At 38.6% G+C, this 22,725-nt stretch overlaps 1 protein-coding gene and 1 long non-coding RNA gene across 3 annotated transcripts in view; one reads left to right on the forward strand and one right to left on the reverse strand.

Annotated features, from left to right (window-relative positions):
• The window catches only part of tab2 (TGF-beta activated kinase 1 (MAP3K7) binding protein 2), a 45,112-nt gene extending 22,387 nt beyond the window's left edge, over positions 1 to 22,725 (reverse strand). Inside the window, exon 1 of one of the 2 annotated variants that reach the window (XM_082147911.1) lies at positions 22,445 to 22,725. The gene's annotated coding sequence lies outside the window, so the exon portion shown is untranslated. The remainder of the gene's footprint in view (positions 1 to 22,444) is intronic. The other variant, XM_082147912.1, reaches the window with a different exon arrangement.
• LOC309482671 lies at positions 3,884 to 5,416 on the forward strand. The gene is made up of 2 exons (XR_014200354.1): positions 3,884 to 4,276; positions 4,428 to 5,416. It is a non-coding gene; the product is annotated as an uncharacterized lncRNA (long non-coding RNA).

Here is a 22,725-nt window from a genome sequence, read left to right on the forward strand (position 1 = left end):
GCATCCCAAAATCTGTGATGTAGCCCAGGTCCAAAGATAGGCTAACACTTAAAAATAAGCCAAACATTAGCAAATTTAAGAGAGAAAAAATGTGCTTTGGTGAGTAAATAAAACTTGGTAAAAACTGGTAACTTCATAACGAAAGGCATAATACGCCGTTTAAGCCAAAAGGTAAGAATGATTATCTGACACTCACTGAGATATTTAAAATCATAGACATGAACTAGGCCTACCTACTGAAATATTCATCTGACGCAACTCGTTCAAACCACTTTTACCTTACTGGAAATTTCAGTGGAAAAGTCCTCACAATTGTGCAATACTCCCTGAACTTGTCCACCAACAACAAAAATGTCTGGCTTGCGCTTGCTCATATAATGGCAGTGAATGGTGCCAAATGAACCAGGTTATATTTATTATTTGCATTTAGCAACGTTTTCTCTCTCTCTGTGTTATCCATGAGCTTATCACAAAAAGGTCTGGTCTGCAAAAACGAATGGAGTTCAAAATGCAAAGCATCTGCTTTGAGCAATGTTTGTGTTGACAAGTACACGCACCTCTCATCAGGTATGCATGTCTTCAAGTTACAAGCGGGTTAACCGTCACCACATATTCCTTCCTTAACTCTGCTATCTGCAGGGACAGCATTAAGCAGTACATATGCCAACCTTTCCTGTTTTTGTCACTGTTTGACATAGGGCTGTGCAATTAATTGAATTTCGATTTCGGCTCCCAACGATCACCAAAATAGTACAATCGAATAAAAACAATTATTTTGCGATGTTCTGTTTTGCAAGAACGCTCTTATTTTGTCTTGTGTTCTGAATGACACGCGATAACAGATAAGCCGTAAACTCTCTCAGCTTGAATGTTTAAACTGATACGACTTAAAAAGAAGTGAAATTGATCAACTTTAGTTACGATGCATTGCTGGCCCGATTGTGCAAGTGACAATTCTGTCATGTCCCGATTTTGTACATTTGTACATAACCAATAGAGAAATATCTATCCGATTGTTAAGTCTGACGTCACGCGTGACGTTTAGCCTTTTCCGGGTCCAAGCGCTCCTCTCGTCCAGAAATAACAATGGTGGAACCTGTACATTTATTTACGACCATGTCCTTCTTAGTGAGGCACCCTTGGCGGTCAAAAAGGGTTTCAATTCCTTTAACACCAACAGAGTGGTTAGTGTAGCTCATCACTCAGGTGACATAATTAAGGGTAGAGTCCAGGCATCAATGAAAAAGAAGATTTATGAGGTTGAAGTGAGTTAGCTCGGGACACGGGACACAGCACTGCTGCATTGTAAAAACACTCAATAATAACCAAAACACTAGCGAAAGCGGTAGAGAGGACCTGGACTTTGGACCCGGAAAGAGTTTTATCGGAGAGTGGTTACGTCACGACTTAACAACCGAATAGCTAAAGTCAACCAATCTGAACAGCTGGTTTGAAAAAAATTGGATTTGAGAAAAAAATAATTCTCTTGAAGTGTGAAAAAAACAAAAACAAACGTAAAAACACAATTTAGTGTGAACCATTACGCTGTAACATTTGACCATCAAAGACCTCTTGCTTAGTGAAGTCCTTAGATCTGATTCTGCTTTTGTTGGCCATCAGGCAAATGAATAAAAAAAGTGATTCCCTTTGAGAAAACTATCACTTTACCAAAAACATGCATCCGTGTTTATTAACCAAGCCATGTGTTTAGTTTGGAAAATAATGCTCAACGCACACTGAGCCTATTGTTGTCAGTGCTTCAAAACAAGTCTTCTAATGGCCATGTGTGTGATGAGGAACACTATCCGCTTAGAAACGTACAAAACAAGTTTCTGTTTCCTTTTATTAATGCTCTTTATTTCCAATTAGTCCTCAAACCACCTGTTTTTAAATATTTCCAAATATGTTTGTGTTTCACTCGATCAATATTCTGACATTAATGAATCAATATACCTTTCAACTTCAGTACATCTTGTGTTTTAATCAACTAAGTTTGAAAGAAGACGTGAAGATGATCCAAGCGGTTTTTGACTGTATTTGTCACGCATGTTTTGCACACAGTGGTTTAGCTAATGCTTTAGTGACAGGATCATAGGGCTGGGCAGGATGGCAAAAATAAATATAGATATAAAATAAAAATGTCCTATTGTTCTTTATAATTCTTTTGCACTTTAATCTGTTTGAAACATTTGTTTACCTTAAGCAGATTTTGTGTTTATTTTTCTTATTGTATTTACATGTTCAGAGTTCTTTTTGTTATAAGAAACAAAAAAAATAACCTATTAAACCTGTTGTAGTCAATTTTATCCCTTAAAACTCACCAAAATTACATATTTAAATTACTTTTTTTTCTTTTCTTCATGCCTTAAATTATCTTTATCTCTTAATGCCTTAAAATACAGTAGTCAACATTTGAAATGGATCAAAACCTTTCATCAAATACATGAATATTGAACAATACCCGTTCTGGTCTTTGGACAACTTTGATCAACTTTTGTGATCGGATCCACTTCACATGTTGACTCTACTGTAGCCTGAATGTAACTCGACACCCTTGCCTCCAATGGACTTAAAACTGTCTCACAATATTTTCTGGCATTTATTGCGATAACGATATCAATGACGATATAAATATGGGACCATTCACCACTGTTTTTGGCTACAAGTGATAGCCTCAGAAAGACGAACACTGATCTAAAGTAAAACATACCCATCATCAAATAGGCTCCTTTACTATTAATTACATAAAAGAATAAAAAATTAAATAAAAACAGTAAAAACCCAAACACCAGCCCTTGCAGAAATGGAAAAGTTGCAGATATACGTTTCCTCTCTATAAGTGCAGATATTGTTTAAATAGTGAAACTGCACTGGAAAACATCACACAATAATAATTCCAATCAATTACAAGTTTGAAATGTAAACACGAATTCTGTATTTATTAGGGCTGGGGGAATTAACGCGTTAATCTTTGCGATTAATTTGAAATGTTTAACGCGTTAAAAAAAAATAACGCAATTGACGCAGCACTTTTTTTTTTTTGCCTCGTTTTAATGATTTCCTGTTGCGTCTGCTATTAAAAAGGCCGAAATATGCCGTCCCGCCCCTCCATGTTCGGCGGTCAGGTTTCATTCTCGGGCAGCTTTCATGAGTGGGTCTTTTCCGTTCGGTATGTGCGTCGCGCTCTGTGCTCCGCGCGCACGCGCGCGTGAGTGTGTGTGTGTGTGTCGGTCGGTCGGCGCGCTCTGTGCTCCGCGCGCGCGTGCGTGTGTGTGTGTGTGTGTGTGTGTGTGTGTGTGTGTGTGTGTGTGTGTGTCGGCTCGCTCTGTCGTTAATGGCCCAGCAGCGGCGAGCTCTCCGTTCCGTGTGTGTGTGTGTGTGTGTGTGTGTGTGTGTGTGTGTGTGTGTGTCGGTTAACGGCCCAAAGGCTTCAATCATGTACTAAGCACTGGAAAAGTAAAGTCCACTCAAGTAACGTGAAATTTCTCTGTTGACTTCTGTTTGCTGAGCTGGTATAGCCATGCTGGGCAACAATGGTAAAATGACCTGCTCTGATCACATGCTCTGGTAATAATAGCTTTGTAGGACTATATTTTGTTTTAATAATTAATAAAATAATAATAATAATAATAATCTGTTAAATTGATTATGTTGATTGATTATTGAAAAAGAATAATATATTGATATATTGATGTTTAATATTTTAATATAGGGCTATTTTCTGTTTCCTTTTTTTCCTGTGTTGTTTAATTAGGTGATTCTAAGTTTAAATATTGATGATTACAAGCTTGGGGGAAGCGCAATTAATTGCAATTAATTACAGAAATTGTGCAATTAATTAGTTAATTTTTTTTTATCGATTCCCAGCCCTAGTATTTATTCATACTCTCATGTTGCAAAAAGTGGCAAAAAATATTGCAAACAACAAAAGTAAATCTCTACCATGTCTTCAGACAGGTTACAAAATTACAAGAGTGTACAAATAATCAAACATTATTTAATGACAGAACTTAAATATTAGAATTAAAACTTGGTAACCATGTATGAATGCAAACGTATGAATGCATATTTGTCATTTTAACTGAACTCAGGACTGGTCGTGGTGCTCAAGATATTGTTGCTCATTCAGTGTTTCTGTAAAAAAAACGAACAATAATACTGATAAAATTATAATACTACTACGAATTCTACTACTAACTAATAACAATATAAGCCGCACTAAGGATTGATGAGCTGCCTGGTTCATGAATATGAGTGTGTTGTCTGCGTTCGGTGAGTTCAAGTGAGCGTCCCCGTCTCTGTGCAAGTCTGCGTCCCCGTCTCTGTGCAAGTCAGCGTCCCCGTCTCTGTGCAAGTCAGCGTCCCCGTCTCTGTGCAAGTCAGCGTCCCCGTCTCTGTGCAAGTCAGCGTCCCCGTCTCTGTGCAAGTGAGCGTCCCCGTCTCTGTGCAAGTCAGCGTCGCCGTCTCTGTGCAAGTGCTTAAATGTACTTGCATCTCAAATTGCTTTTATGATGCAAAATGAATGTAAACGCAGTCAGTTATGTCTTAAGGGATTAAACAGACAGGACGAACCACATCTAATATTTCAAAAGAGATCTGTGCATTAGTGTGAATGCAGCTTGTTAGATCTCCCGCTGTCTATAACGTCATCGGTAATAATACAACAACAGTAAAGATGAGAAAGAGAAAGATCACTTGAATGGGAAAGGTTCAGATGGCCCACATACTGACAGCAGTCTTTGTTTATTGCTTGTAATATGTTTTTTTTGTTCCTCTTTATTTACTAGCTTTTACGTTTTGAAGCTATATTAGTTTATATAGCTAAATAATATAAAAATCTTAACATGCAATTGTTTTAATTAAATGTTTTAGTGTGTAATTATTTGAAAAGTGTATGTAATTAAATAAATAAAAAGTTAAGTTTTATTAATGAGATTAATTACTCAGAAAAAAAAAAAAAAAGTAGATCTAGAATCGTTTTGGAATCGGACCGTGTCTCCCAGAATCTGAATCGGATCGTGACTCCCAGAATCTGAACCGGACCGTGACTCCCAGAATCTGAACCGGACCGTGACTCCCAGAATCTGAACCGGACCGTGACTCCCAGAATCTGAACCGGACCGTGACTCCCAGAATCTGAATCGGATCGTGACTCCCAGAATCTGAATCGGATCGTGACTCCCAGAATCTGAACCGGACCGTGACTCCCAGAATCTGAATCAATCGGACCGTGACTCCCAGAATCTGAATCGGATCATGACTCCCAGAATCTGAATCGGATCATGAGGTGCTTAAAGATGTCCATTCCTACCATACAATGATTTATTGCTAATCTTTGTTAAATAATACAGAAAATAAAGAGCTTAAAAAATAATTGCATATTAAAATCGCAATATTGGTAAAAAAAAAAGTAAAATCGCATTATTTTTATTACATTATTTTCCAAAATTGTTCAGCCCTAATTAAAACAACGGTTTCACTTTATTTTGATGGTCCCTTTAACACATTCTGTTGACTATAAGTAACGTTGCACCTACATGTCTGCTAACTCTCTATAGAGTGTTAGAAGAGTATTAATAGACTGGTAGGGTTAGGGTTAGAGTAAGTTGACATGTAGTTGCAAAGTTACTTATAGTCAGTAGAATGTCTGTTGGAAGATCATCACAATAAAGAGTTATCAGATATTAAGCAGACAGTCTACTAATGCTCTAATGAGAGTTAGTTGACATGTAGTTGCAAAGTTACTTATAGTCAACAGAATGTTCAAAGGGGACCATCAAAATACAGTGTTACCAAAACGACTTATAAAAATGTACAACAAAATTGCTAAAACTTTAACTGACATTAAAATGAGAACGTAAAATATAAACATAAAAAAACCGCATCTCAATGATACTAAGAAAAGCAATGTTACATCCTTATTTCACAAAAGCCAATGACAGAAAAGCCGAAAGTGAATGAGAGAACTTCTGTCTTTAGTCATTAATGTTTTTGCAGCTTTAATAAGAATCAGTGTATATACTACGCTGTTTTATTTTTATTTATTTTTTTACATTTGATTATTGTTTCTGTAGCATTTCTTACTTAAATTATATTGTTATATAGAAGATCTGTACCAGCAAAAAGTAGCAGTTTTGTAAGTTTTATCTTTGATTCATTGCATGAACTTTTTGAAGCGTCAAAGTGGAAGTTGCGTAGACCAGGGATTCCCAAAGTGTGGTGCGCGCACCCCCAGGGGTACGTGAGCTACCACCAGGAGGTGCGCGAGAGGAAAAATGTAATGGCGGTCTGTTTTTTTAAAGGGTAACTAAACCCCTGTGCTGCGTTCCAGTCCACTTTTAGACACGCACTCGCAAACTTCCCTAAGCACTTCCCCTCGGGGGAATCCCCGCCGCCATTTTGAAGTGCGTTCCACTTCGTGAAGTGGACGAGGGAAGTTTAGATGGACAGACCCTCGTTCCCTCGATTTGGACCGAGGGAGCGAGTCTACTTCATATGTACACTTCAGGCACCTATATGTCCCACAATGCAGTACGATTGTGACGTCACCACAGATCTCGTCTAATCACCACCACAACAAACAACTCTATGATATATTAATTCAAATTTTTTTTTATTGAAAACAACCCAAAAACCATATATACATTTGGATGCTGCATTAAACAAATTATTAAAGGGAAAACAAATGTAAATAATAAATAAACTCCACAGCTGATTCCAAGTGATCAAGGGCTTAGGACGTTCCAATTCAGCCCATTGCAGTTTCCGCCAGTAGTGGGCACTCGCAATGACGTACATCCGAGTGAACGAGACGGAGGGAAGTTAGCAAGTGAAGGGCATGACAATTTTGGACTGGAACGCAGCCCTGGTCAGAGCCTGACTCCACCCACTGGCAATATTTGAAAAATGCTGGAAAAGTAGGTAGAGCCCAGTGGAGAGGGGGCATGCATCTGTGACGTATCTCTCTGCAGGCAAGGGCGTGGTTAGCTGGTACTCTCTGACGTCAGAGGGTACCACAACTTCCAATAGGAAAATTCAACTGCAGTAGCCACTGTTCAACCTGAAGAGGGCAGCACTCAGAAGTTTTTACACCATATTTTGTAAAATTAAAACACTTTAAACACAAATGTCAAAAAAACTACTTGAATCAATGAACAGCACTAATAAAGCCCCATTCTTACAGATCATTAACTAAAAAAACTTGGTTTAGGGTTTAGTTACCCTTTAAGTGGGATTTTTCCACACAATAAAACAAACAAACAAATGAACAGTAAACATTTCCTTTGTAAATTCCTTTTCCTTTTATTTTAAATAAAAAAAAAACTATAATTTATTAGTTTTTGATAAAACAAATACATATGAAATGCACAACGACACACCTAAAGTCGCGCGCGCGCACACACACACAAACTCTCCACGCACATACTTATATGAAACGCGAGCACACACACAAACTCGAGTCGCGCACATACACATACTCAATGTGACCCGAGCACACACACACAATACCCTAAAGATGTGGAAAAGTCGATCAAAAGTGTGGCTACATTTCTCCAGGCTCGATGCCAACAGCGCGGATGATGAAGACCTTGACAGTGCACGGAGTAAACATAATAGCAGAAAGATGCTCCGTCTTCGACTGGTAAATGAAGAGATACCTTGTTGATCACTCTTACAGTGTTTATATTGCAATAATGACCAACTAAATGTACACTGCCGTTCAAAAATGTGTTGGTTAGTCCGAATTTTTTTCAGTAAGGATGCATTAAAGTGATCAAAAGTGACCTTAAAACATGTCACATGTGTAATGTTACAAAATATTCGTTTTTATTATAAAACTAAATTACGCGGCTGAAAATTCCGTGCTTTCTGTTACTGAACGAGTCTGTCACTTGTCCTCTTAAAAGTGGAAGCTTGTGCATGCTTTGTTGCATTATATTGAAACTTTGTTGATGTTGTTATTGTCATGCGTGTTCTGGTTATTTGCGCATGATTAAACATGAGTCTTTATATGGCGATAAAACAAAGCTTTGTTGCGTTATTTTTTTGAAGTGGGGATTGGGGGTGCGCCAACCCGGTTGGGACATAGAAGCGGGTGCGCAGGAAAAAAAGTTTGGGAACCGCTGGCGTAGACTGTCAAAGGAGGGACAGAAGATGAACAAGTCTTGCGGGATTGGCACTACAGTACATGAGGGACAGTAATTAATGACAGAATTTTTGGGTTAACTATCCCTTGAAGTAAAACTACTCATATATCATGACATAATATCACCCACCTCTACAAGACAGCATTAAGTTTGATGCATTATAACGTAGCTTAGCTTTAGCACAAAGAGCTCTGACTGCATTGTGAGGTTGTGTTTACCGCAGCTATATCTGACTAACATGGTGGAGGGTGTAAAAGAGTGCGGTGTGGAATGAGCCGTACACTTCTAGTCTCTATATTTGGCTGTCATGGTGTAGTCAGTTGAAGTCTGGACCCTCACTGCTGTACAGCCACAGTGAGAACACTTATGCACAGGTCTCGAGCTTCAGCAGGGTTTAGCGTAGTTGAGTTCTCTACATCACACCTGTGTTTCGGAGAGAGCACACGGCGCTGAGACCAACCGTGGGCAGATAACGTCTGTACTGGACACAGCCCAGCTACAACTGCACCAGCCACGTCTGGACTAAGGAGTTTATAAAAAAAATTATGAACCATTGCTTTAGTCCGAATGTATTCCTAAACTCCCTAGTACACTATGATCTCACTAGGGATGCACCGATATGAAAATTTTGACCGATACCGATAACCGATAATTCTTTATATTTGAAAGCCGATAACCGATATATTGCCCGATAAATCTAAATCCAAATTTGTATATACTTTTTGAGAGCCTGATTACAAAAACAAAAGTTTCACCATTAAAAGTCATGTCCCAAAACACAATTATAATGTTCTCTTTATAATTTTATGTAGCCAATATCACAGCACATTACTGTATTTTCCTTATTTGAAGTGATTCCAATCATATTTCAAGCAATTTAAAGCCATTATGCGAATCTGAAGAGTCTCAACTGAAGTAAATAATACAATAATTATCGGCTTTAATATATCGGACAAATTTTCTTATCAGGCCGATAACGATCACATTAAAAATGAGCATATATCGGCCGATACCGATATGGTGGCCGATATATCGTCCATCCCTAGATTTCACCAACATTACCAACTCTAAACTGGCAAAAGTAAACAATCAGGCAGCAAAAGCTTCAGGCTTCGGCACACCGATCACACACACTGTGAGGACATTACGCAGAGGACTGTTCTTGTAAAACTACAATAAACACATGATGCTAAACTACAATTTGTAAGTACTGTCAGAAACAGTATTGTCTCAATGCGTTTATAACTACATAATACATATTCTTTGTCTTTGGAGCCTCTTTAATATTCATTGTGCACAGCAAGATTGGAAATTAACAGGGGCTTGGGACTAAAATGCCCCTCAAATTCAAGATAAGGGGCAGACAATGTCCCTGCACAATTAAACGAAACAATTAGCCTACAGCTGTCGTGATTAAGTATCGCCACAAAAGTTTATCATTTGCATGTGTTTCAAGGTTTTGCATGTTAAACGTTCAAGTAAATGTAAATGGTTCAAGCACAATACGATGTGAAAGAGAACTGAATTCGGATCGGATACACATTGGTTAGACTTAGGTCAGATGTCCATATATCGTATATTCAGGGTTTGAAATGAACGTTTTTGCTCAACAGCCAATTTGATTACTACATTTTTAAGTTACCGGCCATTTCAGGGTTTGAAATGAACGTTTTTGCTCAACAGCCAATTTGATTACTACATTTTTAAGTTACCGGCCATTTCAGAACTTCTACTAGCCAAAAAAATAAAATAAAAAGATAGAAATTAACCAGATTAACTACGTCACAGCTTATATATATATATATATATATATATATATATATATATATAAATATATAATGTCAACCAGTCATGTCCTCCCTTCCTCTTTCATCCTCATCACCAAAAATGTGTTTTAGGTGGACAGATCAATACAGTACAAAGAACATAAAATAAAAAAATAAAAAATAAAAAGTTTAGGATGTTGGAAAATAACAATGGCTGAATCTAAAATTGTCCCCTAAACCCTCCATCACTATTCCCTACGTTAGTCCACTAGTGCAGTTCACTTGAAGGAATTAACTTTAAATCAGCTCCTTAATCTTATTTGTTCATTCCGCGAGCTACTCTGCTCTGATTGGCCAGACAGCTCAGTCTGTTGTGACTGGAAACAAAAATACACCCACTGCCATAACTAGGGCTGTGTAAAAAATATTGATTATCCGATTTTAATCGATAAAAAAAAGTTAAGAAAAAAAGAAAAAAAAAGGAAAATTCGAATAGTATTTTATTTTTCGACAAATAATTACAGATTGAATATTCAAAAATTTTAATATTCATGCACATCCCTACACTATATCTTTGGTGACACTCGTGTCGCATGTTTTGCAAACCCGGGCTGTCCACACCAGCCACACAGCAAGTAACATCGCAGCATTGTTGAATGAGGCCTTAAATGAGTGGGGTATTACCGGCCCTGGTTACCGCCAATGTAGTTAATATGGTTCGTGCAGCGGAATTAATGAATGTGCTTTACGTCCGTTGCTACGCACACACGCTAAACTTAGCATCGCAAGCAGCACTCAAACTCCCAAAAGTGGCTCAATTGCTTGGCAAAGTCAGACGAATCACTGGCTTCTTTCATCGAAGCAGCATCGCCAGCCATTCTCTTGAAAGTCAAACAAAAGCCACTGGATCTACCCTCGCATAAGCTGAAGACTGACGTCGTAGCTCGGTGGAACAGCGCAGTGGAGATACTAGAGTGGCTCCTGGAACAGCAGCCAGCCGTATCCGCAGCGCTGCTCTCACCTGAGGTTCGCAGAAGTGAGAGAGATCTCTGCACTTTAACAGACGCTGACAGAACAGCAGTAGAAGATGTAGTGAAGGCTCTGAACCCCATGAAAGCTGCTACACGAGCCATGTCTGAGGAGAGCTCACCAACTTCTTCAGTCATTGGTCCTCTACATGCACGGCTGTTACAGGAGATGAGATGCACTCCACAATCATCAAGGACTATAAGTCCACTATACATGACAACCTAATGTTGTATGTAAAATTCTGTAGTAGTGTTGATTTATAGACCCTGTGTAAACTAAATATAGATTACATGCATTAAATAGATTTACATATAGATTAAAACAATTAATTTAATGCAATCAGCAAACACTTTAATAAATTACTATGTGACTTTGACTTGTGGATGTATAACTGCATATGACAAATTTCCTTAAGATGTGCTGGCCTGAAGGGAACATCGTATACAGCATCAGCACTAGATCCTCATTTTAAGGCCCTTGTTGTCTGAAGAGGATCGTGACAAACACATGTTCAAGACTGATGAGGAAATGAGCAAATGAAAACACTGAATGTAAGTTGTACCAGTGTAGAAAGGAAATTGTGTTTTTGGTTTATTTTGATCAGAACTTCCAGATGGTATTTTCTTTGTATAATATATGGTATTATATTTTAAATGTAATTTTTAATTATTTTATCTTTAAAGGGATGGTTCAGAGTAATTTCAACCTCATTGAAATTTGCATCATGACCTCGAGCCAAACACCCCGTATAGCATAGAATTCGCCACTGCTACGTTTACATTCGCCTCCACTGTCTTTATGGAAATAGAAACCATTTAATTCAGTTGGATAACGGTCGCTTCAATTGTAAAAGTCTGCTCTACTCATCAACTCAGGAATCACAGTTCACAGATCACGTGACGATGGCGAATGATTGGTTGCGCAACAGAGCCTAAGCGTCTGATAAATGTCTGTGGCGAGTGGGGCGTGGTTCAGCGAGGTCTGCAGCGGGAGAGAGAGGCAGGAGATGAGCGGTAAGTAAGTGGGTCAAGTACCAAATGACATGCACCTGTGTCTCGTTGCAGTAATTGGTGTGAAGGGAGCAGATAAAAGCCACCTGGAAATGGGAATCAAAGAGAGAGAGAAGTTGTGGACTCGTGTGTATGCTGAATGCTCTGGAGAGCTGCCTGTGAACTAAGGCCACATTTACACATAGCCGGGTATTTAGAGAAACGAATATTTCTCCCCCTCCGTTTTCAAAGATAACATCGTGCACACAACATCGTTTTCAAAAAAAGTTGTCGTTTACATCAACCCGCATAAATACAAAGGGGCGGCAGTGTAAGGAGAAGGATAAAGCCATGCAAGCTAGTGGTGCAACGGATCATCATCGATCCGTGATCCGTTCGGATCAATATCTTCGGTTCGGCACTCACGTGATCCGCGGATTGATTGATGAAAAAAAAGTTGTGCGCATGTTCAGTCCACACACAGCGTGGTCATGGCGAGCGTTATGAACCGCAGAGAGCGTGACGCCTCATTCGCGCCGCAAAACCTCCAGACGTGCGTAAACGCGTCTTTACATTGACTTCACATTGAAATCACTCGCGCCAGACGCTCTATTCGCGTTTGGTGTGAACGCAGCATGGGTGACGGCGAGAGAGAAAGAGTGCCTGCGAGTGCGAGCGAGCAAGGTAATACGTTGTCAAATATGTTTAAACTTAAATGAACTACACAAGTAGTTATGTCTCTTTGTATTAATTTGTCCTGTTATTGACATAGGCCTAATGCGCGTCATTGACAAAATGCGCAACCAGATGTTCGAATAATTCAAATATGTGTTTTTTAGAGGGAATATTCGAACGTCATTTTTGAGCAATTTTGACAGCCCTATATGACAGTGGAAACACATAAAGCATTGGTCCATGTTTAAAGGGACACTTCACCCATTTGCATTAAGCTTTGTATTGTTAGAAACCCAGTCATATATTATAATAAACGTGGATTTTTCATTAATTTTTCCCTGAGATGGGAGAAATAAGGATTTAAGTGTTTTACTTCCTGCTTATTATGACGTAAAAATCATCATTTTGCGTCATAATAAGCAGGAAGTCACATTTCATTGAAAAGTGTAGAGACTACAAACACTAGCTCCTCATTATTCCAGGGGGCGGGACCCGCTCACGCTACAGGCCTATTACAGATCAGTGGGTGGGACTTCACTTTCTGAAACTAAAAGCAATATCCTCCATCTTGTTTGGAAGCTAAGCTAACAGGCACTGTGGAGCAAGCTGTGAAGATATGACAATAGCGGAGGGTAACGTTACTCAATATGATGTAGAAGAAGAGGATTTCGGAAGTCTGATGCTCGAATCAGGTGTTTGTGGCTACCTTTACAAGCCGCATAGCGAAGAGCAGCCGAGGCAGAAGACCTGCCTGTCGCGGACGAGAAGCCCAGACTGGCTCGAGCTGGGGGCGGACTGGTGGCGCCGGTGATCTCACTATGCAACTACGAACCGCTACGAACACAGAGATAGAGTCCGTCTGCTGCAAAGCATTTAAACGATGCCAATTTCTCCTGGACGAAATCTCTGAATCAGACGAGGACACGGACGTTTGTGTTGTGAATCAGACGAGGACACGGACGTTTGTGTTGTGAACCATCCTAGTTTCGCACCGCATCTGACTGAACATCCCGGTAACGTAACCATGCAATAATTCACCACTTCGAAAGAAATACAAATGAGGAGTAATTCATTAATGAGTTCGCCAACTAACTAACGTTAGACATTTTGTGTGAAATGAATTTCAAGCTCCGGTGGTAGCTAGCCTTATGGACGGATGAGTGATTCATATGCGTCAGAGTCTCACTAGTAGCCTTGTTGTTTTCAACTGCGCTCTCTAACTGGTAGGCGCGGCTTGGGAGTGGCCTCCTAGGGCAGCGAAGCAAGTGCATTCTGGGAGTTGTTGTCTTTCATCCACATAAGCCAAAAATACATTTTCTGGCTTTTCTCAGTCTAGAAAGCTCCAAATTCAAAAATAATTTCACATTTCTTCTACATAAATGACCTATTTTAAATACACATTCATCTTTCCAGAGGTGAAGTATCCCTTTAAAGGAAGGAGATGCCTTTTTATGTTGCACTTTAAGTTGTTTTTCATTAATTATGTTAAAAAGAAGATATTATGCCTTGTGCACTTTAAGTTGATTTTATATATTTTAATTTAACAATTTAAAAGTGTTAATAAAAAAATAAAATAAAATTTTGCTGATCCGAAAAATGATCCGATCCGTGACTCTGATCCGAGAAACGATCCGAACCGTGAGTTTTTTGATCCGTTGCACCCCTAATGCAAGCCAATCAGAATCCTCAAAATCGGCAACGACGAATAGCACGAGCGACTTCCTGTTCCTTTCAAAACAATAGACATATGGCGCGAGGTTCGTTCGTGTGGACAGACAGCGAAGCAAATGCAAACAGGCTAAAAGCGTTTTCACTAAAGTAAAAATGAGTACCACTTTAACAGCATCCATGATCAAATAGTAGCCAAACAAACTCATAGACAGTATGGAACAAACTCTAAACATAGGGCGCTCACATGACGTAAGCATTTTCTGGCGCATAATGTGACGTTTGAGAACCTAAAACCCCGTTTCTCCCAGTTGACACGGCAACACATAACCGGCGTTTTCAGAAATCTCCACTTTGGCCGGAGTTTTTAGAAATAATCGTTTTCTGGGATAAAAACTGCGTTTTCGTGTAAATGACAGGCCAAAACGCAGGGAAATATCTGCGTTTTCCCATCGTGTAAACGGGGCCTAAGTTGGACTGAGTTTGAGTTTGAGAGAGCGCTGTGAGCGCGACTATTGTTTGGAAGTTCGAACTATCAAAATAAAACATGAGTCTCAGCAAGCCGACCCTGTCTTCTTCCTTCCATACTTTGAACATTGTTACAGTCTTATTTCATATTAAAGACATACCTCCTAACAAAAATGAAGAAGACTTTTACAATAATAATATCATATTTTATAATAAATCCTTAGACCTTTCTAATGATTTATAGTCATAGGCTGCCTGCAGTTTTTCGTAAAATAAGTTATGTAAAATATAAATATTATTATTTCCTTATTATATTGTTATTTATTTTTAATTACTCTATTTTTTCTTTATTTTTAATAATAAAAATGTTATTGCAATAGTAATTTTTTTTATTGTGTTAAATATTTTTACTTACTCATAATTATTATTAGTCATTTTAGAAGCACAATATGTTGGGTATTTTATACATTTCATTTGTAAAAAAAAACAAAAACACAAAAAAACACAATCGAAAATCGCAATTTTAACCAGAAAAATCTATTCATCAAGCCAGTGCTTCTCAAACTTGTCCTGACTGGGAACCCCTCCACCATTGCACATTTTGCATCTCTCCCACATCAGTCAAACCCAGTTCAAGGCCGTGTTTGAAATCGCCCGCTATACCCTCATTCACTATTCCCTACATCACTCCACTAATATAGTCCACTTGAAGGAGTGAATGAAAACGAGTGAGTGAATCGGACACCGAGTGCGTCGGAAGGGCTGCCGCTTCTGCAGAGTTTGTGCTTGATGTTTAATAATCGTTTGAAACTTAGCAAAATGGCAGCTCCAGTAGTAAGATGAAAAGTAATACTAACACTTAGTAATACAAACACTTTCTCTTCTTTTCTGTTTATAAAAAATAAAAATAAAAAACTAACATGTACTGCGTTAGATTAAACTGAGAAGGGTCACAGCACTTGCATACTGTTGTCCTACTGTTAGTTTCACTTTGGATAAAAGCGTCTGCTAAATGAATAAATGTAAATGTAAATGTAAAAGATTATCAGTTAGAAAAGATTCTGCGTCATCTGCTCAGTTCTCACGCTTGCGTCGTGGCTCTCGTGAACTCACGTCAGAGGCTCACACGGAAGAAAATAAATAGTTCAATAAAGTCGTTATTTTTGTGTTTTTTTGCGCACAAAAAGTATTGTCGTCGCTTGATAAACTTAAGGTTGAGCCACCGTAGTCACTTGGACTATTTTAACAATGTTTTTACCAACTTTTCTGGACCGGCAGAATAAAATTGCCTAGAAGCCCATGAAGGAGTGAGACAGCTCTCAGATCTCATCAAAAATATCTTAATTTGTGTTCAGAAGATGAACGAAATTCTTACGGGGTTGGACAACATGAGGGAGAGTCATTACTAGTGTTGTAAAAAGACCCGGTACTTCGGTACCAAGTCGGTACTAGAAAAATGTAAACGTCACGGTACCAAGTTTTCTTAAGTACCGGTGGTACCGAGGACCCGTTCAAACCCGGTTTCTTGATGCGCATGCATGCACTGAGCGCGTGCAGTTGCGCGTCCTCTTTATTAAAGCGCTGAGACATGGCGACCGGCGGTGCTGCTGATGTGGTGGCTGTAAATCCACTTGTTGATAAGAAAGGAGGAAAGAGACACATATGGAAATATTTTGGATTTGGCTAATGTCTCGTTGCCATAAGTGGCCGTTCACATAGCGCGTTTTTTGCGCGTGCAGATTCGTTATTCCAAATGTAGGTGCGCGGCAAGCACGCTCATAATAGAAGCGACGCGGCGCGCTCGGTTTTCCAGGCACGCCTATGTTCATGGTTGCATAACGACAGACGCCACGGGAGAGCAAGCGCTTGTGGAAAGGAGAAACTTGTCGATCTCCGAATGCAACGTTACATGAGGAGAGTAAAGATGGAAAGCTTTTAAAGACTAGTTCCATATAAATTCACAGATAATTTGTTGTTTTGTCATTAGTGAAAATCAATATTGACCTTGTATTTGAAAAAGGATCCTCATATAAAAACAAAACTAAAATTCAGAGTAAGTTCATTCGCATTCGGAGATCGAATGAAAATGAGCAAAGAATTTATTGATTTCTAGCCCTTTGGTACCGAAATTGGTACCGAGAACCGTGGATTTTCACTGGTATTTGTACCGAATACTGAAATTTTGGTACCGTGACAACACTAGTCATTACTGACAGACTTTTCATTTTTGGGTGAACTAACCCAGCACAATAATCCACAAATGAGAATCGAACTGGCGATCGCACACTGTCTGAATTGTCAAATGCACAATAACTGGCGTTTAAAACTATGGACAGATATACACTAGGATTTGTGCGCTCGACATTTCTTCCCTTTGTGACATGAGCTTTTGCAGCGCACTGTGACTTCATGTTGCTTTAAGGCAGCGCATCATTCTGCACCCTGGATGCACATCAGCGCTTTGTGCCGCTCTGTTTAAGCGTTTTATATTCTCATGGTTTTGCGCACTGAAATATTATTAAAAGCCTATCTTGTTCTGTTGTATGTATCATATCTTGTTGCCCTATTAAAAATCATCTTTTAATTTTATACAATGAATACACTGTATATGAATAATTAAATTACTTCAATATTTAAAGGTGTTAACTGTAATCTTACGCTGCAAAATTATAAACTTACAAAGGATTAAATTCATCCAATTATTTAATAAAAGAAGCACACAAAAATTATCATCAGTCAAATTTCATAATCTTGACAGCCCTAGTAACGCGATACCTTTCTAGTAACGGTATATCATGCAACACTACAAGAATAACAATTTAATAGGCCATGGTGAACACAAACCTGCACATTTTCAACACTCTACATATGTGACTAAATCTTTACTCTGGCGACTAAATGTATATCATTTTTAAATGAATGAATGATGGATCTGTGATCCATTTGAGTGGAAGTGAGGGACTGTAAGTTTTGAACGCTTATATCTCCTATATGCGAAATTTGGTCATTGTTTTGGAACACACCAGCTTATTCATAACATTAAGGCTAATATATTCATATTATATGAATATTCATAGTCATATTCATGAGAAAAAAACTTAAATTTTGATTTCAGGGGGACTTTAAGCACCATCACCAGTCCTATAAGTTCAGTTAAAATGGCAAATATGCTTTCATGCATGGTTACCAAGTTCTAGTTTAACTAAAGTTTCATTATTAAATAGTGCTTGATTATCATAATATAATGCTTGATTGACTGATGTTAAGAGTGTGCGTTCAGATATTTGAAAAGCTGTGCCATTTTACAAAGATAAGCTGATTCGGTGGAATTATACACACATATACATATATATAGTATATCAGTCTGCCGTGTAAACTAAAAAATGTACTAGCCAATGGCGCTTTTAAGTCACAATGGTGCCTCTACCAATTTGTTAAACTGATAAGCACTGGGGTGAGACAAAATATCGATAGAGAGCTGCTAGTAACGAGTTGACACTGAAAACAATAACGATAGTCGATTACAGAGAAAAAAAAACACACGATTTTTTTTTTTTCAAATTACTGTCATTTTAACGTTACTGTGATGAAGAGCAGGGAGCGAGCCGTGGAAACGGAGTGAGGCCGGTGGCGCGAGTGTTAATGAACGAGCATTAAAGGGGTTTTCAGCACGCCATTTAAGTGCATGTGTCTTTAAATGATAATGAGCTTTGCTGACCCCGCCCCTCGGTTCTGTGCGTACTGCGTACACAGTTTGTAATTACACAATAACCATAACGCGTTGTTCATTATAAACTTGGCATTATGAATTATATTGAGAACGTTGTACATAGAAAACATGCCGTAATGTACCCTGTGTAAACCTTGGCCGCATTCATCGTGAAGCGTGCAGCAAGCGATTTGCAAAGATTAATATAAAGGTTAATAAAACGTTACACTCAGTTCTCCTGGAGGTGCAGCAGGAACACGAATAGTTGATACCGATCCTTTTTTCAGGAGCAGCTTCTTAGCAAAACCAGCTTTATACTGACCCTAGTTTATAAAGCAGTCTGGTGTGTGAAATGATTCACGCAAACATGAAAGCATTGACGTTGATCGTGGGGAATATTCCCTTCGAAAACAAACTCAGCCACTGCGTCTTCAGCGGTTCGTATTTAGGAACATCAAAATGATGCTGTGTTCCTTATTACACCCAAGAACAGAACACCACAATCGCTTAGACGCCATTCTGCTCCAGCGTATCAACGATGGCGGGCTATGATGACAGCTCGCTCAGGAGCGAGGGCGGGTCTGTGTTGAAACGCAACAATCGCGGGAGGGGCGTCCGACCGCATGACATCACACGGTCAGACGGCTTGATTTGAGACGGGGGAAAACATATTAGGAGATTAAAAAAAGACCACCGGATGGATTTTTATCATTATATGATGGTTGTGTACAGGCACTGCCAACACACATTTCAGTACAATCAACTTGTAAAAGTGCATGTACCATTATATGACCCCTATAATGAACGCGCGCGGCACCAGTCTGGAGTCCCAGGACCTCTGAAGTATAAGAGGAGGCGTGACAGTGCAAGACGAGAGAAGACCAGGCCTGGGACATTTCAGTTGTGTTTGGTCTATGTATGGGCGGAGGTTGACTATGAAGCACCTTTCACCCAATCCAATGAATCCAATACATTTTTTAAATATCACGGTTATCATCAATACCGGTATGTTGCAACACCCCGACTTCACTGGCATCTCTAGCTACTTAACTGATATAACCTACAAGCAAGTTCTTGTTAGCGCAAAGCAAGAAACCTCTGCTAAAATTACATGCTAATAAAGATTTAAACGTGACTCAAAATGTTACAGCATGGGACCAAGGCACACTTCCTTTTGTTTTAAGCCACTTTCAAGTTCCTTCTACAGCATGTGTTGGGAATCGTTGTGTTTGAAGATGAAAAGCCTCGGTGTCCTTGCTGATTACAGTATGTTTTCAAAGACTTTCCCTCTCTATCTCTTACTTAGCTTAAAATAATCATGATCACAATTATGGCTTGATTATGCCATGATTAAAGGGATAGTTCACCTGAAAATGAAAATTCATCATTTACTAATGCTATATGACTATATTATGAAAAAAGTATTATTGTGTTTGCCTTTTCTGAACTTTTTTTTGTCCGATGCCAGTAGTTAAAATACACACTGTTTCCAGCACAAAGAAACATCTCCCTGTACTGGGTCTCCCTGTGGTGTTCCGCCAAAACGTTTGAAAGCAAGACATCCATCCATATTAGTATTGTAATTTTACTGCAAAGTAAAAAAAATAAAATAATAATAATGATAATAATTATAATAATAATGATTATAATTTATCAGAAGCAATCCACATGTTAATTTAACATTATTATGGATTATAAATATTCAGGGTTGTTTTACAGTACAACAGTGTTATTGCAATATTATCGCAATAATAAGATATGTCTATTAATTTAATATAAAATTAAGAATAATAATTGTGGGGGTTGGGGTTAGTTAGATTTGTTTGTCTTTTAAAGAAAATAATTCAATTATTTATGTTCTAATTATTGTTGACCTGCAGGTTTAGGCTCACTTAATTAAGAAGAATTCAAGTATTTATTTTATTTATTTAATTATTTATTTAAAAAGAACACATTAAAAAAAACACACACACATCTTAGAGCTGTACTCGGAGTACGCGATACAGTGAAACCGGGTCAGAGGTCACTCTTTCGCCAGAACTAGACTTGCGTACAGCTGATTACCAGAAGCCTGTGATTAATAGTTTATAAAGTTATAAATATGGATATTTTTCATCCAAAAATGCATGGCTTCGCTTCAGAAGGCCTTTATGGAGTCATGGATTAATTTTATGATGGATGGATGCACTTTCAGAGCTTCAAAATCTCTATTCGCTCTCATTATAAAGCTTGGAAGAGCCAGGATATTTTTTAATTAACTCCAATTGTGTTGTGTGTCCCATCACAAGTAGCCTAACTCAAGTTACGTAATCAGATAAAAATTCGTAATCAAATACTTATTTCAAGTAACTAGTAAAGTAACGCATTACTTTTAAATTTACAACAAAATATCTGAGTTACATTTTCAAATAAGTAACGGAAGTTACTTTGTTTTCCCATTTATTGACTGACAGTTCTGTAACCATTTTGAGAGAAAGCGTGAGTCAGTGTAGAGTCATGGGGTGCGCTGTGTGTGAACATGATGCTTATTGTAGTAGTTCTAGACTGAATGTGAGCAGGCATTTGCTCCTCACTTGCACAAAAAAAGATTCAGTGAAATGCTAAATCAATACTACGCAAACCTCCAATAATTAAATAAAAAAAATATTTGTATGCATTTAATCTCACTTTATTGACCAATGTACTTGCTGCTGTCCTTCGATGATTCAGTTAAACCATAAGCAAACATGACTTTAGAATTTTTGTTTTTATTAGTGAAGTAAATGTTAAACGTTCTTCTCCTGCATCCTATTCTTCGGTGATCCAGAATGACACCTATGATCGTTTGAGGGTGAGATAATTAAGCGATAATTTTCATTTGTGGGTGAACTAACCCTTTAAGACCTTCTTGAGACCTGCAGAAACCCTTAATCAAGTCAAGTTACAATTATAGCACTTAATATAATAGTTGTTTTAAAGCAGCTTCACAATAACAAAAAGTAAAGTAACAGAATTGATGATGGAAACTTAATTATGAAACAAGTTAAATCAGCTATAAGCATCTCTATTGAAGACAATAGTGTTGTTATTCAGTTCACCGTCGATTCAGTTCATATGTCAATAACTGGATCATTCTGAAATCATTCATATAAAATGCAATTTAGGTGTAAAATAATGGGGCACATGCATTTTGATATGTGTGTTTTAGTTTTTTAGTAAAGTCTCTTGATTTGTTTTGTTTTCATTTGCCATTACCAGTATCAATCACGTCAAAAACATCTGATTCATGAATTAAGAAAAAGATGTAGGCTACCAGTATTTATGTAATGAGTTATAACACTTTTTAGATCAGTGAAAGTGCCTTCAGCAACCAAATGAAATATGAATCATTACGTTCAACTTTATAGCCAAGAAACTTGGTAAAAAGAAAACTGACCCTGGGATTTACTTTCAAACATTCTTCTTCAGCTATTCATGATAGATTAAGCAGAGCATTCATTTGTTTTGAAGGCCTGATGATCACCATAGTTTTGATTCCTTTATAAGCCAACTGTTAAATAAAATAAATCAACTCCCACGTTTAACCTGGCCATCGATTAATCAACTAAAGCATTAATCTATGTATTGCTGAAATGGAAAAACGACTATTTCAGCCTTATGTTAAAGCAGGCAACATTTCAGAGGTCTTCTAACCTGGATAGTTCACTCGTAACTACACAGAAAGCTCTGAAACTTCAGTAACTGTTAAACGTCAACAAACTGGGGTAAAATCAAAATAGAGCGAACGAGTGAATCAACCCGAACCGAGCGACCGGATGCAGGAGCGCGACAGGCTGAAGCTTTACAACTTTTTCATCGCGTTTTGAGCCTTTACGGCGACGGAGGGGGTGCGCTTACAGTCAGAACGACATCATGAAAGAGGGGAGGCACAAAAAACGACTTTCAATTGAGTTGTTTGGCGTTTCCCTTGACTCCATAAACACTGAAAGGCCTGTTCTGAAGAGTTTTTCTCACCGTGTCAGCCGCCGCTCCCCGGGCCGAGACGCCGCCGCGGAACTGCACTGGGCCGGGCTGATGAACCCAGGCCCAACTCCGCTAAAGACAGCGATGAGGGGAGAACAACCACCACCGCCTCCGCCGCCCGCTGTTTCACAGACTCGAGATTCTTTTGACAGCTCTTCTGCTTTTCCCCCTCTGCTCCCCCTATTTTCTCTCTTCCTTTCGCACTTCCAACAGATAAGAATCAAAATAGTGTCACACAATATGGCGGCCGTACGAGTATGCGCCTATCGCGA

This window comes from Leuciscus leuciscus (assembly GCF_965113295.1).
Source record: "Leuciscus leuciscus genome assembly, chromosome: 19".
In the NCBI taxonomy this organism is placed as follows: domain Eukaryota; kingdom Metazoa; phylum Chordata; class Actinopteri; order Cypriniformes; family Leuciscidae; genus Leuciscus; species Leuciscus leuciscus.